At 50.7% G+C, this 14481-nt stretch overlaps 1 protein-coding gene across 4 annotated transcripts in view; it reads right to left on the bottom strand.

The window, feature by feature from the left end:
* The window catches only part of SMTN (smoothelin), an 86475-nt gene extending 83178 nt beyond the window's left edge, over positions 1 to 3297 (bottom strand). For 2 of the 4 annotated variants that reach the window (XM_053280151.1, XM_053280150.1), the window contains exons 1-2: positions 3039 to 3286; positions 1440 to 1919 (exon numbers count right to left, since the gene is read on the bottom strand). The gene's annotated coding sequence lies outside the window, so the exon portion shown is untranslated. Of the gene's footprint in view, positions 1 to 1439; positions 1920 to 3038 lie in introns of all 4 variants that reach the window. The other 2 variants (XM_053280148.1, XM_053280146.1) reach the window with 2 other exon arrangements.
* Positions 3298 to 14481: the final 11184 nt, after the last annotated feature.

Here is a 14481-nt window from a genome sequence, read left to right as displayed (position 1 = left end):
CCCCAGGACATAGGGACATAGGAAGCTGCCATATACTGGTAAGACCATTGGTCTATCTAGATCAGTATTGTTTTCACACACAGACTGGCAGCGGCTTCTCCAAGGTTGCAGGCAGGGATCTCTCTCAGCCCGATCTTGGAGATGCTGCCAGGGAGGGAACTTGGAACCTTCTGCTCTTCCCAGAAAGGCTCCATCCCCTGAGGGGAAGATCTTCCAGTGCCCACACATCAAGTCTCCCATTCAGATGCAACCAGGGTGGACCCTGCTTAGCTAAAGGGACAGGTCATGCTCACTACCGCAAGACCAGCTCTCCTCTTAGAGGGATCAGTGTTCCCTCTAAGAATTTCTCCCTGCGGAGAAATTGCAATGCGCTGGCATTTGATAACATCTGCCAAATAAATTGGGAAATAAATAAATATCAGGCAACTTACTTGCTCCTTCCCACCTCGCTGCTCAGAAGCTCATGCTCCACACAGAGCTTTCTCCTTATGCAGATGATCTTATGCTTGCCCAGGTGTCTGGGGGCTGTCAGGGTCTGGATGAGCCAAAATAGGCTCAGACTAAATCCCTCCAAGACTGAGTTGCTTTTGCTGACTTCTCGACCTGGCCAGTTGCCGAGTCTGAGTCTCTCCCTGGACGGGGCTGCGCTGCCCCTGAAGGAGGTGGTCCTCAACTTGGGGGTCCTTTGGGACTCGCGGCTCCTGCTCGAACAGCAGGTGGAGGCCGTGGCCAGAGGTGCCTTTGCTCAGCTTCAGCTGGTCCGCCAGTTGCGGCCCTATCTCAACCGGCAGGCCCTGGCAACAGTCACTCATGCCCTCATCATCACTCATCTGGATTACTGCCATGCGCTCTACCTGGGGTTGCCTTTGAAGACGACCCGGAAGCTTCAGTTGGTCCAGAATGTGGCGGCCCGACTGCTTATGGGCACTAGGAGAGATGATGGTGTGACACCTCTCCTGCTTTCACTGCACTGGTTACCTATTTGCTTCCGGGTCCAATTCAAAGTGCTGCTTCTCACCTTTGAAATCCTTCAAGGCTTAGCACCTGTTTACTTTCAGGACCACCTCTCCTGGCCAGTCCCGTCCCATCCTGTGAGATCTTCTCAGGTTGCCCTTCTTTCGGTCCCTGGTCCATAGTACCAGGACCCGTAGAAGGGCTTTCTCTGTTGCCGCCCCTTCACTTTGGAGTTCTCTCCCCCTGCACCCCCGATTTAGTCTGCCTGTTCCTGTTCAGCCTTTAAGATCTTATTGAAGATGTTTCTTTTCCGCCAGAGATTGGCCCTTTATATATATCTCTCTCTCTCTCTTTAAATCTCGGATGTTCTTGCCTTGTATACTGTCCTGAGTCTGTGGACTGGTTGGTATATTGAATCTTTAGATTAGATAGATAGATAGATAGATAGATAGATAGATAGATAGATAGAGATATCTCATGCCTACCCCAGGTCACTCTGTTAGGAGTCTTCTTCCTCTGTCCAGGAACTGCTGCTGCTGCTGGTCATGCATTCTTTTGTGTGATTCATCTGCCGTCCTCTCCGTTCTCGGTCTAGCCATGAGGACATTGTGTATGTTCAATGCCTTTCTTCACTGGCCAGCGTTTCGTTTCCTCCAGACAATGGGGCAAGCGGTGGGTTTTTCCTTCCCTGTTCAGTGCTGAGGATGAGGCTTCGGTCTCCTTTATGAATGGGTTGTATTTTCAAAATAGACAACCATGCCGCAGTGACCGGACGGCCCTTTATTCATGTCAGAGCTCCAACATTTCATTCCCCACAGCCTTAAACTGGGGAGGAGAATCCTGGGAATAGTCGCTTTCTGAGTCTGTTCGATATCGACAATATGTTTGTTTCAAACCAGTTTGTAACAGCTGAGGATTCACTGTTCTTCTCGGGGCCCTCCACTCTTGCAGCGATGCCGGTTAAACTGGTTTAAAAGTAATATGCATTTCTGTAAAGCCTGTGGCCCAAATCCCTAGTCCATATTCTCCCTTGTAACTAAAATCAAAGTCAATTTCTTCCCGGGGAAATGGGTTGCCCCCTGGCAAAAAGTGAAAAGCGGTGGCCACAAGGGGCCTCCTCCAGGGGTCCCTTCAGGGATTCCCAGATGTTGTGGACTACAACTCCCAGAATCCACAACCAAAGGCCACTGCAGCTGGGGGTGCTGGGAGTTGTAGTCCACAACATCTGGGAATCCCTGTCAGAGGGCAGGGGCATAGCAAGGTTGGAGTGGGCCCAGAGATGAGATTTTAAAATGGCCCCCCCCCCCCACTCAAAGTCCAGGGCCTCCGCACACCCCAGGCCCCCAAGGATTTAAGTCTGATATTTCAAAATAAGTATGCTGCCTAGAAATACATTTCACTGAATACACACACGCACACGTCACATATATAGTGATATACATTGAGTACCATACATTTGTATTACTTTTAATGCCTAGAACACACTAGAAAGATGAATTATTAAAATGGGCCCCTCGCTGCAGATTAGCAAAGGAGACTTTCAACCATGCAGGGTGAGCCTGTGTCTGTTTTCTCAGAATTCTGAACAAATTCAGTTGATTCCAGGAGGTTTTTCACAGGAGGCTTTAAAGCCCTTTAACACACATCTCCTCCTCTGGAATGATGGAGGTGCTGCATTCACATGCTGGCCAGATTTACCCTGAAGTCCCTGCAAATTATTGGGGAGCAGTTCACATGCAAGAAAAATAAAATAAAATAAAAGCACCACACATGCTTCTCACTCAGACCTTCTGGGTTGCAAAACAACTTGAACATAAGTGTATTTATAAATGAATGAATGAATGAATAAAATAAATATAATACTGTTTCTTCCAGAAGTTTTTGTAATTTTCTGCCATGAAACAAGCCACTTACAGGACTTTTTAGATAGTTTTTTTTAAGCCAGCAAATTTTCCAAGCTGTTTAAAAATAAATATTTCTCAGTCCCTCCCCCCCCCATATCAAAGCACTATGGCAAACAGATCCCTATATATCCGGGGCAGGGGCGGGGGGAAGGTAACCACAAAAAGGAGTTCACACTCTACCTGGCAAATGCTGGGCTGGGCAGGGCAGCAGGGGGGTCTTCTGCTGCAGAGAACAGTGGTGGCCACTCTGGCTGCCTCCTCCTTCCTGGCTGGCTGGGGCCCTACTCGAGTTCAGGCTTCACTGCGGCCTACACAGAGGCCTCCCTGGAAGCCCCATTGCCCACCCACCGATCAGCTGAGAGAAAAGGGAGAAAAGGAGCTCTTGGCAGCTGGGCTGCTGCTTCCATTGCCGGCCAGGAGGACAAGCAGGAGAGACGGCGAAGAGGGCAAGTGGCTGAGGGGCCTTGGGGCTGGGCAGGGGGCAATGGGGAGTCATGTGAGGTGCCCCTGGGGGGGCCCTCCAGGCAGTGGGGCCCCCAGGCAACTGTCTCCCCTTGCCCTATTGTTGTTACGTGCCTGGTCAGAGGGAACAATGACCTTCTCTGTGGGTTTTCTGCCCCATCACGCCTCCCCCATGGGCGTAGCATCTATTGGATGCAGGGGGACAAATGTCCCTGGGCCTGGAGGATCAAGGGGCCCAGAAGGGCCCGCCAGCCCACCGCCACAGGTAAATAGGGGGAGAAGCACAGTGGGGAGGGGTTTGGATAAAGGGGGTGTGGCTTTGATGCTGGGGCCCCTAAAGTGAGCCCCCCAAATAACGTTGTCCCCGGGGCCAGCGGGAGCCTCCCTGTGCCACTGCCTCCCACCAGCCTAGATTCAAGTCCGCTCCAGGATCTCTGGGGCTTGCCAGGGAAAGAGGTCGAAAGCCACGAGACGAACAAAACGGAGGCCCGAAGGTCCTGAGCCCAAGGGATGTCTGATGCCCCAAATAAGGTCCAGGATTCCACTTTTAGTGCAAGTAAACACAGACAGGGCTGGGAGAATGGCGGGTGGCCAGGCCATTTCTGCCCCTGCTCGCCAGCTTTACTCTCCGCTGGGATGTCCCGCTCACCCTTGCCAGGGAGCCATGCCCAGGGCCGGCCCGTGGACTGTTGTTGTCGTTAGCGTCAGCTGTGCAGGCTGGAACTCTTTCACAAGCTCCAATGACCGGCCCCCACACTGGTTTAAGGGCACCATTGGAGAGAGTCCTCCGTCTGTGTCAAAAGCTGCCACATGAGATCCCAAAGGATCAACAGAGTCACAATTCCTCTGTCAATACCTAATTGGAGATCATCCATGAGGCTGACCAGGGCAGTCTCCACCCCATAGCCCTCCCAAAAGCCAGTTTGAAATGGGTCTAGATCAGGGCTGCTCAACTTCGGCCCTCCTGCAGATGTTGGCCTACAATTCCCATAATCCCAGGCTATTGGCCACTGTGGCTGGGGATTATGGGAGTTGTAGTTCAAAAACAGCTGGGGGGCCTAAGTTGAGCAGTCCTGGTCTAGATCATTAGTTTCCTCCAGGACTGTCGGGAGCGGAGAGGCCACCACCCTCCCGGTGACCTTGCCCAACCACGGGAGATTGGAGACTGGCCTATAGTTGCCTAACTCGGAGAGGTCCAATGTAGGTTTAATCAAGTAAGGTCTAATGATGGTGTCCTTAAGACAAGGAGGCACCCTGCCCTCCCTCAGAAAAGCATTTATGGTATTTACCAGTCCATCTCTGAAAATGTGACTACCCGATTAAATAAGCCAAGTTGGGCAAGGGTCAAGAGAGCCGGCCACAGGATGCACAGTCAAAAACGGTGTGTCTGCATCCTCAGGAGCCACAAACTGAAAGCGATCCCATCTGACCACGTAAGAGGAGTGGCTGGATACCTCTGTAACAGACTCTGCCCTAATCATAGAATCCAATTCAGCCCAAATAAGAGAGATTTTGCCCACACACCAAAAAAAAAACCCCATGAACCAGCGATGGTTCTAAATTTGGATTCAGCCCGAGCTAGACAACCCCTCTGGATGTGAACTTGCAGATGCAATGCGGGCAGAAAAGAATTGCTTCTTTGCCGTGCCTATTGCCAGAGAATAGATCTTCAGATATGCTGTATGTTGTAAACTGTTGGATTCGAGTCGAGTCTTTCTCCATTGATTGATTGATTGTGTATACCGCCTATTGCTGACGTCTCTAGGCAGTTTACAGCATAAAACTCCAGTTGTCTACGTCATTTATTTATTACCAACTATACATAGGCTAAGAAAACAATAAACAGACAAACAGTCTCTTATGCAGAGAGAGGGAGAACCTCTAAAGTTCAGGATATTAGGTGAGGGGAGGCAAACACAGTGACCCCACCCCCAAGCAAGTTCACAGTCACGTTCAAATATATGCAAGCACGCCCCCCCTCCACCCCAGAATGGAGACAATGACCATGGTAAAACGCCAACAAACCCTAATTCCGATCCTGGTTGGTAAATGCTTCTTTCAGACTCCACCATGCTTAGGAAAAAAGGAAGCTGCCATATACTGAGTCAGACTCTTGGTCCCTCTAGCTCAGTATTGTCTGCACAGACCGGCAGCGGCTTCTCCCAGGTTGCAGGCAGGAGTCTCTCTTGGCCTTATCTTGGAGATGCTGCCTGGGAGGGAACTCGGAACCTTCTGCATGCAAACATGCAGGCGCTCATCCCAGAGTGGCCACATCCCCTAAGGGGAATATCTTACAGTGCTCACACATGGAGTCTCCCATTCAAATGCCAACCAGGGTGGACCCTGCTTAGCAAAGGGCACAATTCATGCTCACTACCACAAGACCACTTCTCCTCCTCCTTGCTTCTGCAGCATGAAGCCTGCTGCAGGCGAGAAAGAGTGCGGGTGACCCATTCCAGGAAGATTCGTCTTCCTTCTCTCTCCAACCGCTGCAGAGCAGGGAAGACCCCCTCCACCTTGTGGCCTGCGACTGCATCCTTCTTCTGACCCCAGGCATGACCTCCTCGCTTTCCCGTGGTTTTCCACCCTTCTCTCCCACGTGCGCGGGCCTAGCACTACAGTCTGCTGGTCCCCTTTGGCGTGGGCTTGGCGAGGGGGCAGAGCGGAGGGAGGCCTGTTTGTTGAAAAAAGGAAAGTTGTTTCCACTGGAAGGAAAAACAAACAGAGAGCGCATCATGGAAACCTCAGGCTCTCTTGGGCTTAGCCCAGCATCAACCCCCAAATTTGGGTGTAAACCTGACCTTACAATGCCCTCTACACTGCTGGGCCCCTTAACTCTTTCAGCGCTTGTTAGGGGGTGCTGCTGGAACCAACCTCAGGGCCCAGAGGATTTCCCATGGGGATCTGGTGGGGGGCAAGGGAGTTTTGGGGACACCCATGGAACCATTCCCTTCATGTCTGAGCACCCACGAGAATGAGAGAAGTTCTGCTAAGCAGGGGGGGGTGTCTCAAAAGCAACAGAAGGGGCAAACCTCAAAGGCACACCATCCAGCACTGCACAGTACATTTTTCCCCCTAGCCGGCTGGCAACCTAGAATGACAATGGGGGACATCAGAGGGTTGCCAGTTTTGAATCTCTCCCTGCTCCTCTGCCTTTAACGACCGCTCGCTCGGCAGGAATCAACAGGTGGCAAAGGCGAGCCACGAGAAGCTGGATCTGGTCAAGCGAAGGGACATTTTCCTCCAGGTCAGCTGGCAACCTTTGAGAGAGACTTGCACCATTGCTGTACCAAGGTTTCCTCTCCCCAACAGTCGCCCATCAAACATTGCTGAAGCTTCTCCTCCATCTTCCCTGTTCTCTGTTAACTTCGCCCTTCGTCACCTAATCCTGGACCATTTTCTAAACCAAGACTTGTCCTACCATCCAACAGGCGAAAACGAGCCTCGCCAGCACGTGATATGGCAGAGACGGCACTCGGCACGGTGCCTTGGGTGTGGATATATGTGCCTTTACATCAGTCTCATCTCGATTCTATTATTAATTTTTACATCCTGCTCCTCCTCAGAGGAGCCCAAAGCAGTCTACATGGTTATAGTTATCCTCACAACAACCCTGTGAGGTAGGTCAGGCTGAGAGTGACGTGACTGGCCCAGAGTTACCCACAGGAATTTGAACTCAGGACTCCCCAGTCCTAGTCCAGCACTCTAATCGCTACGCCTTGGGAGGGGGGAGAGAGAGGGAGAGAGGGAGAAATCAAGTCTAATTCTGGGCAGTACATAGAAACATAGGAAGCTGCCTTCTACAGAGCCAGACCCTTGATCCATCTAGCTCAGTATTGTCTACCCAGACTGGCAGCGGCTTCCCCAAGATTACAGGCAGGAGTCTTTCTCAGCCCTATCTTGGAGATACTGCCAGGGTGGGAACTTTGAACCTTCTGTATGCAGATGCTCTTCCTAGAGCGGCCCCATCCCCTAATGGGAATATCTTACAATACTCACACATGTTGTCTCCCATTCAAATGCAAACCAGTGTGCCCTGCTTAGCAAAGGGAACAATTCATGCTTGCTACCACAAGGCCAGCTCTTCTCCTAACACCAAAGACAGTCAAGCCCTCTCCTCTCTATCCTCCTTGCTGGGTTTCTTTCCTCTCCCCCTTCTCCAGTACCCCATGTCTGTGGCTCATATGCCCCCAGCTCAACTGACCACAACAGTTTCCTTTTCTTAGAAATGAGAATGTTTGATGAGATCGATCTGCTTGAGGGGCAGCTCCAACCCAGAGATTTAACTTTCAGAAATCAAGAAGAGGGAGACATCTTTTCCAGTGCTGTAGCACGCATGTGCGGAAAATGTGCACAGGTGCGCATGTGCAATGAGAAGGAAATGTTAATTTTTTTAAAAAAATCTGTATCTCTGTCCCTGGTAAACCGTATTCCCCTCATTGTTCTTATTCACACCAGTTTTTTAAAAAAATCACATTTTTCACATGTGACTAATTGCCGTCTATAAATCAGGCTGTGTAACCTTAGCATCTCCAATCTCGCTGTTCCTCCCTTCGCGTGGCATCGCTCACATGGAGCGCCAGGCCTCTCCCACCCACGGCATTCCCCCCGGCTCCTTTGGCTTGCAGATCCTACCCAAAAAAAGCAATCTTTTCCCCATTGGCAAGAAGTGTGATTTCTCAGCAGGCAGGCAAGTCCTCCGGCCTATTGCTCACGGCTCTGTTATCCTTTGGACACTCCAAGAGGCAGCTCTGTTAATCTTTCTTTCGCGGGTCAGGAGCACGCCTCCCTTCGCCAACGCCCGTGCTAAATGGGATTAAAGTGCCTGATGTTTCCGTGAACCCAGGCACACTTTGGCTAAAATTAGGTTTTGGAAGGAAAAGCCTGTAACACTAGAAAATGGTTGAGCGCTTGCTGTTTCTGAAGGGTGACGGGCAGGGAGGGGGAAAAACACTAAGCGGCAAGAGATTTATGAGGCTTTGGGTGCCAGCGGAGACCTTTCCGTACTTTGGCTCAGGAGAGAAAGCGAGGAAAAGCCCCAGGTCTAGGGGAGCGAATGTTCTGGGCCTGGGCTGTTATTAGATGACATCACTCCATAAAAAAGCCACAGTAGCCCTGTCAGCGGGAAATAAAACCCAACGGTCGGATTGTCTGTCCAAAAACAGCATACCTGCCCTCCGAGGAGAGGAGAGGAGAGGAGGAGTCTTTATCTCCGGCTGGTGCTAACCTAAACGAGGGGTTCTCAACTGTGGGTCTCCTAATAATAATAATAATAATAATAATAATAATAATAATAATAATAATAATAATTCAATTTCTATACCGCCCTTCCAAAAATGGCTCAGGGTGGTTTACAAAGAGAAATAACGAATAAGATGGCTCCCTGTCCCCAAAGGGCTCACATTCTAAAAAGAAACATAAGAGAGACACCAGCAACAGCCACTGGAGGGATGCTGTGCTGGGGGTGGATAGGGCCAGTTACTCTCCCCCTGCTAAATAAAGAGAATCACCACGGTAAAAGGTGCCTCTTTGCCCAGTTCGCAGGGGCAATGTGGTTGGATTACAATGCGGTTGGATTACAATGCCCATCATCCCCTGCTGCTGTTGCCTTTGGCCGTGATTGGAGTCGGAGTCCCACAGCCGCAGTTGGGAATCCCTGAGCTAAACTGCAGTTCCCAGAGTGAGAGCTTCTATCAAACAGTCAATAAGCATCATAAAGATACTGCGTTATCACCTGGATGTTTATTTATAGATAGAGGTTCTGTGCCTTTAATAGCAGCCTAAACAGACAGAAAGCAACACAGGTGAGTCTCTTTTCGGCCTCCATTTCTGCAGTATGGAGGAAACAAATCAGAACATAAGAACAGCCCTGCTGGATCAGGCCCAAGGAGGCCCATCTAGTCCAGCATCCTGTTTCACCCAGTGGCCCACCAGAGGCCCCCAAGAAGCCCACCGGCAAGAGGTCTGTGCATGCCCTCTCTCCTGCTGCTGCTCCCCTGCAACTGGTATATGATAGCATAGGTAACACTTTGACTTCAGCAGTGGGGAAGGGCTATCACTCAGTGGCAGAGCCTCTGCAAATGCAAACCAGGGCAGACCCTGCTTAGCAAAGGAGACAATCCATGCTTGCTACCACAAGACCAAGCCAGAGGTCGCCGGTTCGAATCCCCGTTGGTATGTTTCCCAGACTATGGGAAACACCTCTATCGGGCAGCAGCGATATAGGAAGATGCTGAAAGGCATCATCATCTCATACTGCGCGGGAGGAGGCCATGGTCAACCCCTCCTGTATTCTACCAAAGAAAACCACAGGGCTCTGTGGTCGCCACGAGTCGACACCGACTCGACGGCACACTTTACCATGCTTTATCACAAGATCGGTTGCCACAACCTAATGGGTATACTCGTGGGTCAAATGGGCCGTAACCCAAAGTTTGGCTTTTAAAAAGCCAAACCTGCCAACCTCAGCACTCTTCCCAGGCTTGGGTCTTCCTTAGGCTTGGGACGATGGGAGCTGCAGTCCAACAGTATCTGGAGATGGAGGCTTCAGGATCCCGGGTTTAATCTAGTCAAGTGTCGGCCTTTGGACCTTTGCTGAATCATGCCCTGCGAATCGAATCGAATCGAATCAAAACGGGCGCCCTGGCATTACCTTTGCAGCACATTCTCCTTCCTCCTCTCTGGCTCAGGATACAAAGGATCATATTGTTATGTCCTTTGTATCTTTATTCACTCAGAAAACTGACACACACACACACACACACACACATTTCACGGGCCTGACTCATGACCTACTTCGGGCTCAGGCTTTCAGCTGCCTGTGTGATGCATTCCTCACTGGAGCTGGCATACCTCCACCTGTGCAATGCCAGCCCATGAGGGATCTCGCTCTCGGGCTCCGCTTGCCAGGTGGGCTTGCAGGATGGGTGGTTTTGTTCCGGGACTGGACCGAGGGTTTTTGGCACCTCCGGCGAAGTTTGGTTTTGCCCCCTTCTGCACAAGAAGTGCAGAGCCCAACTTTCACCGGAGCCTTGTAGGCTGTTCATTTGTGAGGTCAAATGACCAGCCCAAGTAAATGACTAGCAAACGGCTAGCCCACACTGGTTGGAGGATCTTGTGGGAGAGAGGAGGAGAGCTGGTCTTGTGGTAGCCAGCATGACTTGTCCCCTTAGCTAAGCAGGGTCCGCCCTGGTTGCATATGAATGGGAAGCTAGAAGTGTGAGCACTGGAAGAGAGATTCCCCTCAGGGGATGGAGCCGCTCTGGGAAGAGCATCTAGGTTTCAAGTTCCCTCCCTGGTAGCATCTCCAAGACAGCGCTGAGAGAAACTCCTGCCTGCAACCTTGGAGAAGCAGCTGCCAGCCAGTGTAGGCAATACTGAGCTAGATGGACCATGGGTCTGACTCAGTATACAGCAGGTTCTTATGTTCCTATCTTCATGTTTTGCAGAGGAGAGCTGGTCTTGTGGTAGCAAGCATGACTTGTCCCCTTAGCTAAGCAGGGTCCAACCTGGTTGTATATGAATGGGAGACTAGAAGTGTGAGCACTGGAAGAGATTCCCCTCAGGGGGTGGAGCTGCTCTGGGAAGAGCAGAAGGTTCCAAGTTCCCTCCCTGGCAGCATCTCCAAGATAGGGCTGAGAGAGACTCCTGCCTGCAACCTTGGAGAAGCCGCTGCCAGTCTGTGAAGACAACACTGCGCTAGATAGACCAATGGCCTGACTCAGTATATGGCAGCTTCCCATGTTCCTAATCTCATGTGTCTTCTCTAAATAGCTGCAACAACTAAACTCTGCCAACTGCTCTGTAATTGGAGTGGGTCGCTTCTTTAGTGCTCTGCTAATTAATTGGGGTGGGGTGGGGGGGTAAGAATTACAACCCCCCAACAAGGCATTGGTGAAAGCACCTCTGCCCATGCCCAGAGGCACTCCAGCACCCCAAAGAGCTACTGCCAGCCAGAGCAGACACTCCTGAGCTAGACGGACCAAGAGTCGGACTCCGGACAAGGCAGCTGTTGATGCTCAGGGAGCGGCCCCCTCCCGCCGGGGCTGTGGTGCCACTCAAAGGAAGTTTGGCTCTTATCCGCCTTTCCAGGTCCTCCCTGGTTTCCTGTGTGCCTCTGTGCTGCCTCTTTCGCAAAGGGCCCTATCCTGCTGTGAGGATGAGGTCACCACAGCAGCAATACTCCAAGGCGGCTGCCGCTGGCTCACATCCGGCCTCTTCGCGTCCTGAGTCACGCAGGCCTCCACACGTCACTGCTGCCTGTCCCTACCCGCCTGCAGCCCTCCAGCCTTCTCCAAACTCTCCAGAGTGACAACTCGGCTTGGCTGTGTTGCCTGTGCAGGTTCTCTGGCATATTACCCTCCAAACCTGAATGTGCAGCACAGAAAGCTGCTGCTGTCAAAGAAAACGAGACAGGAGATGGATTGCCATAAATGCCATGTTTATTGCCCGACACCCCTGCGAACTGGGCAAAGAGGCACCTTTTCAAAGTGGTGATTCTCTTGTACTTAGCAGGGGGGGAGCAACTGGCCCTCTCCATCCCCCGCACAGCATCCCTACAGTGGCTGTGGCTGGGGTGTATCTTAGGTTTCTTTGTTTTGGATTGCGAGCCCTTTGCGAGACAGGGAGCTCTTGTATTTGTTTGTTTATAGCGATGTAAACCACTTTGGGGACTTCTGTTGGGAAAAGGAAAGGAAAGATTGTGCTGTGGAGTCTTAGGACAGTATCTTCAAATCTGCGCCTTCTCCATTGTTTCCTTTGCTTTTCCTTTCACTTTTAATTTATACAGTATCCCACATTTCCACAAGGAAAACTTTGCCCAAAGCAGCTCAGAGGACCCCCAAAAGGTCCTAACAAACTGAAAGGCCCAAACATAATATCAGTGTCTTGATCAAGATGAACACATTTCCTCTAGATAAACATAACATTGCATTCAAGAATCATAATTCCAGCAGTGCATTCAACATTTTAATAGCATCTGATTACAATAAACATCGATCAATATATTGCCCAGTGCAAATTCTACCCCCACAAACCCTTTTCCCCATGTAGATTTCTAAAGCCAAGCCTTACAAAAATAAGGGTGAGCAAAAATAAAAATAATGGACTCTGGGTCATCTAGGAAAGACCATATTACTCCCATATTGAAGGAGTTACACTGGCTGCCGATATGTTTCCGGGCAAAATACAAGTTGTTGGTTCTAACCTATAAAGCCCTAAACAGCTTGGGCCCTGGGTATTGAAGAGAACATCGTCTTCGTCATGAGCCCCACCGCCCACTGAGATCATCAGGAGAGGTCCGTCTGCAGTTGCCACCGGCTTGTCTGGAGGCTACTCAGGGACGGGCCTTCTCCGTTGCTGCCCCGAGGCTTTGGAATGCGCTCCCTAGTGAAATAAGAGCCTCCCCATCTCTGACAGCTTTTATAAAGTCCTTAAATATGCATCTGTTCACCCAGGCTTTTAATTGATATTGTTTTGATGATTTTTAATGTTTTAGAATATTGTTGTGTTTTTGTTTTTTTTTAATGTTGTGTTTTTAAATTTCTTGTTTCTGTTTTTAACTAATGCTTTACTTTTGTTTTTATCTTTGGTCGTAAACTGCCCAGAGATGTAAGTTTTGGGTGGTATAGAAATATGTTAAATAAATAAATTGAATTGAATTGAATTGAATTGAATTTCCTCTAAGAAGAAAGCTAGGGAGGACAATTTGGAGCAGAGAAATGGCTCCATCCAGCCATTCCTGCCTTCCACATTGCCTTCTCCAACAGCTGAAAGCAGCTCTAAATGTCTTCTTTACACATGTATGCATGCAGTGGGTGATTGTGCCCCTGATCACCAACAGAAAGGAAACTCAGGATTGGGGCTCAGACAGGATATGGTTGTTTACATGGAGAAGGAGTCCTGGGTGCCAAGTTCTCCTTGGGACAGTTGTACATTGAGGTGCTCAGCTCCTCTAGCCTACCGACTGGCATCTCCACATTCTTAGAGCAGAACAAACAGATGAGGCACATCCTGTCTGGCACCGCGTGTGCCTTGACTAACAGGGGAAAGTGTTAAAGGATCGGGACCAGTGTTCCCTGTAAGAGAGATTCCCAGATGTTGTTGACTACAACTCCCAGAATCCCCAGCCAAAGGCCATTGCAGCTGGGAATGCTGGGAGTTGTAGTCGACAGCGTCTGGGAACCCCTCTTACGGGGAACACTGATCAGGACTGGCAAAAGAGAAGCTGCTGAGCAGACGGCAACTTCCACCCTGGCCGGCCCAGTGGGTGAAAGTAATGGGGGACTGGAGGAGAAGTGGGGGAGGAAATGTGGTGAGTGGTGAGAGCAGCCACGGCAGGCAGGAAGGAAGGCTGCACTCTCCTGGGGCCAGCCTGGGGATAAGGATGGGAGAAGGTTGGCTGCTTCCCGCCACCACCACTGGTGTGTTTCTCCCCCCACCCCACTGCCCACCACACTTCGCCAAGTGCCATGCCAAAGAAGAGTTTCTTCGCTGAGTTTGTCCTCCACCCCCTGCCCTGGCTGGAGTGGGCAGGCTCCAGATAGAGTAAGTGGAGGCGAGGGAGGAAGAGGGGAGAGTAGCAGGACTGTTCTTGCAAAATGCAGCATGTGCAGGTCAGTGGGAAGTATCTTATTCAGAATTTATTCCCCCCCAAAAACCAAAGACAAAAAGTTTCCAGCTTTCCCTGAGCATGTTCTGGTGTGGAAAAGAGTGCATTCAGCTAATTTAAGTGGCAGGACTGCCCATGCAAAATGTGGTATGTGCACGTCAGTGGGGGGGGGGATCTTATTCAGAACGCCTTCTAAAAATTGCATCTAAGCTTGTGGTGGCGGGTGGGGGTGTTGTGCAAACGGCCTTTAAGTCCAGGCTCCAAAATGACCGAGGGGCACCTCGGCCAGCTCCACAGGTGGTATCTCTATCTCTGGAGCTTGCTCAGGCCTGGTGTCAGGGGCTGGGGCTGGGGCTGGGACTGGTGGACCAGAATCTTCCGAGGAGATTCTGAGTCACAAGTTGGGACTGGGAACTTCTCTGCCAGTGAATGTCCCAGAAGTGTTTGTCTGACCCCTGGTGGAAGCCGAGCCTTGGAGTAGTGGATCTTTTGCTGCAACCCACTGAGGCCATTCTCAGGAAACTCCCCCCACCCCGCCGCCCCCAAGCCTTT

The sequence above is a fragment of the Hemicordylus capensis genome, chromosome 15, assembly GCF_027244095.1.
Source record: "Hemicordylus capensis ecotype Gifberg chromosome 15, rHemCap1.1.pri, whole genome shotgun sequence".
NCBI lineage: Eukaryota > Metazoa > Chordata > Lepidosauria > Squamata > Cordylidae > Hemicordylus > Hemicordylus capensis.
This window is presented reverse-complemented; position numbering and strand designations above follow the sequence as displayed.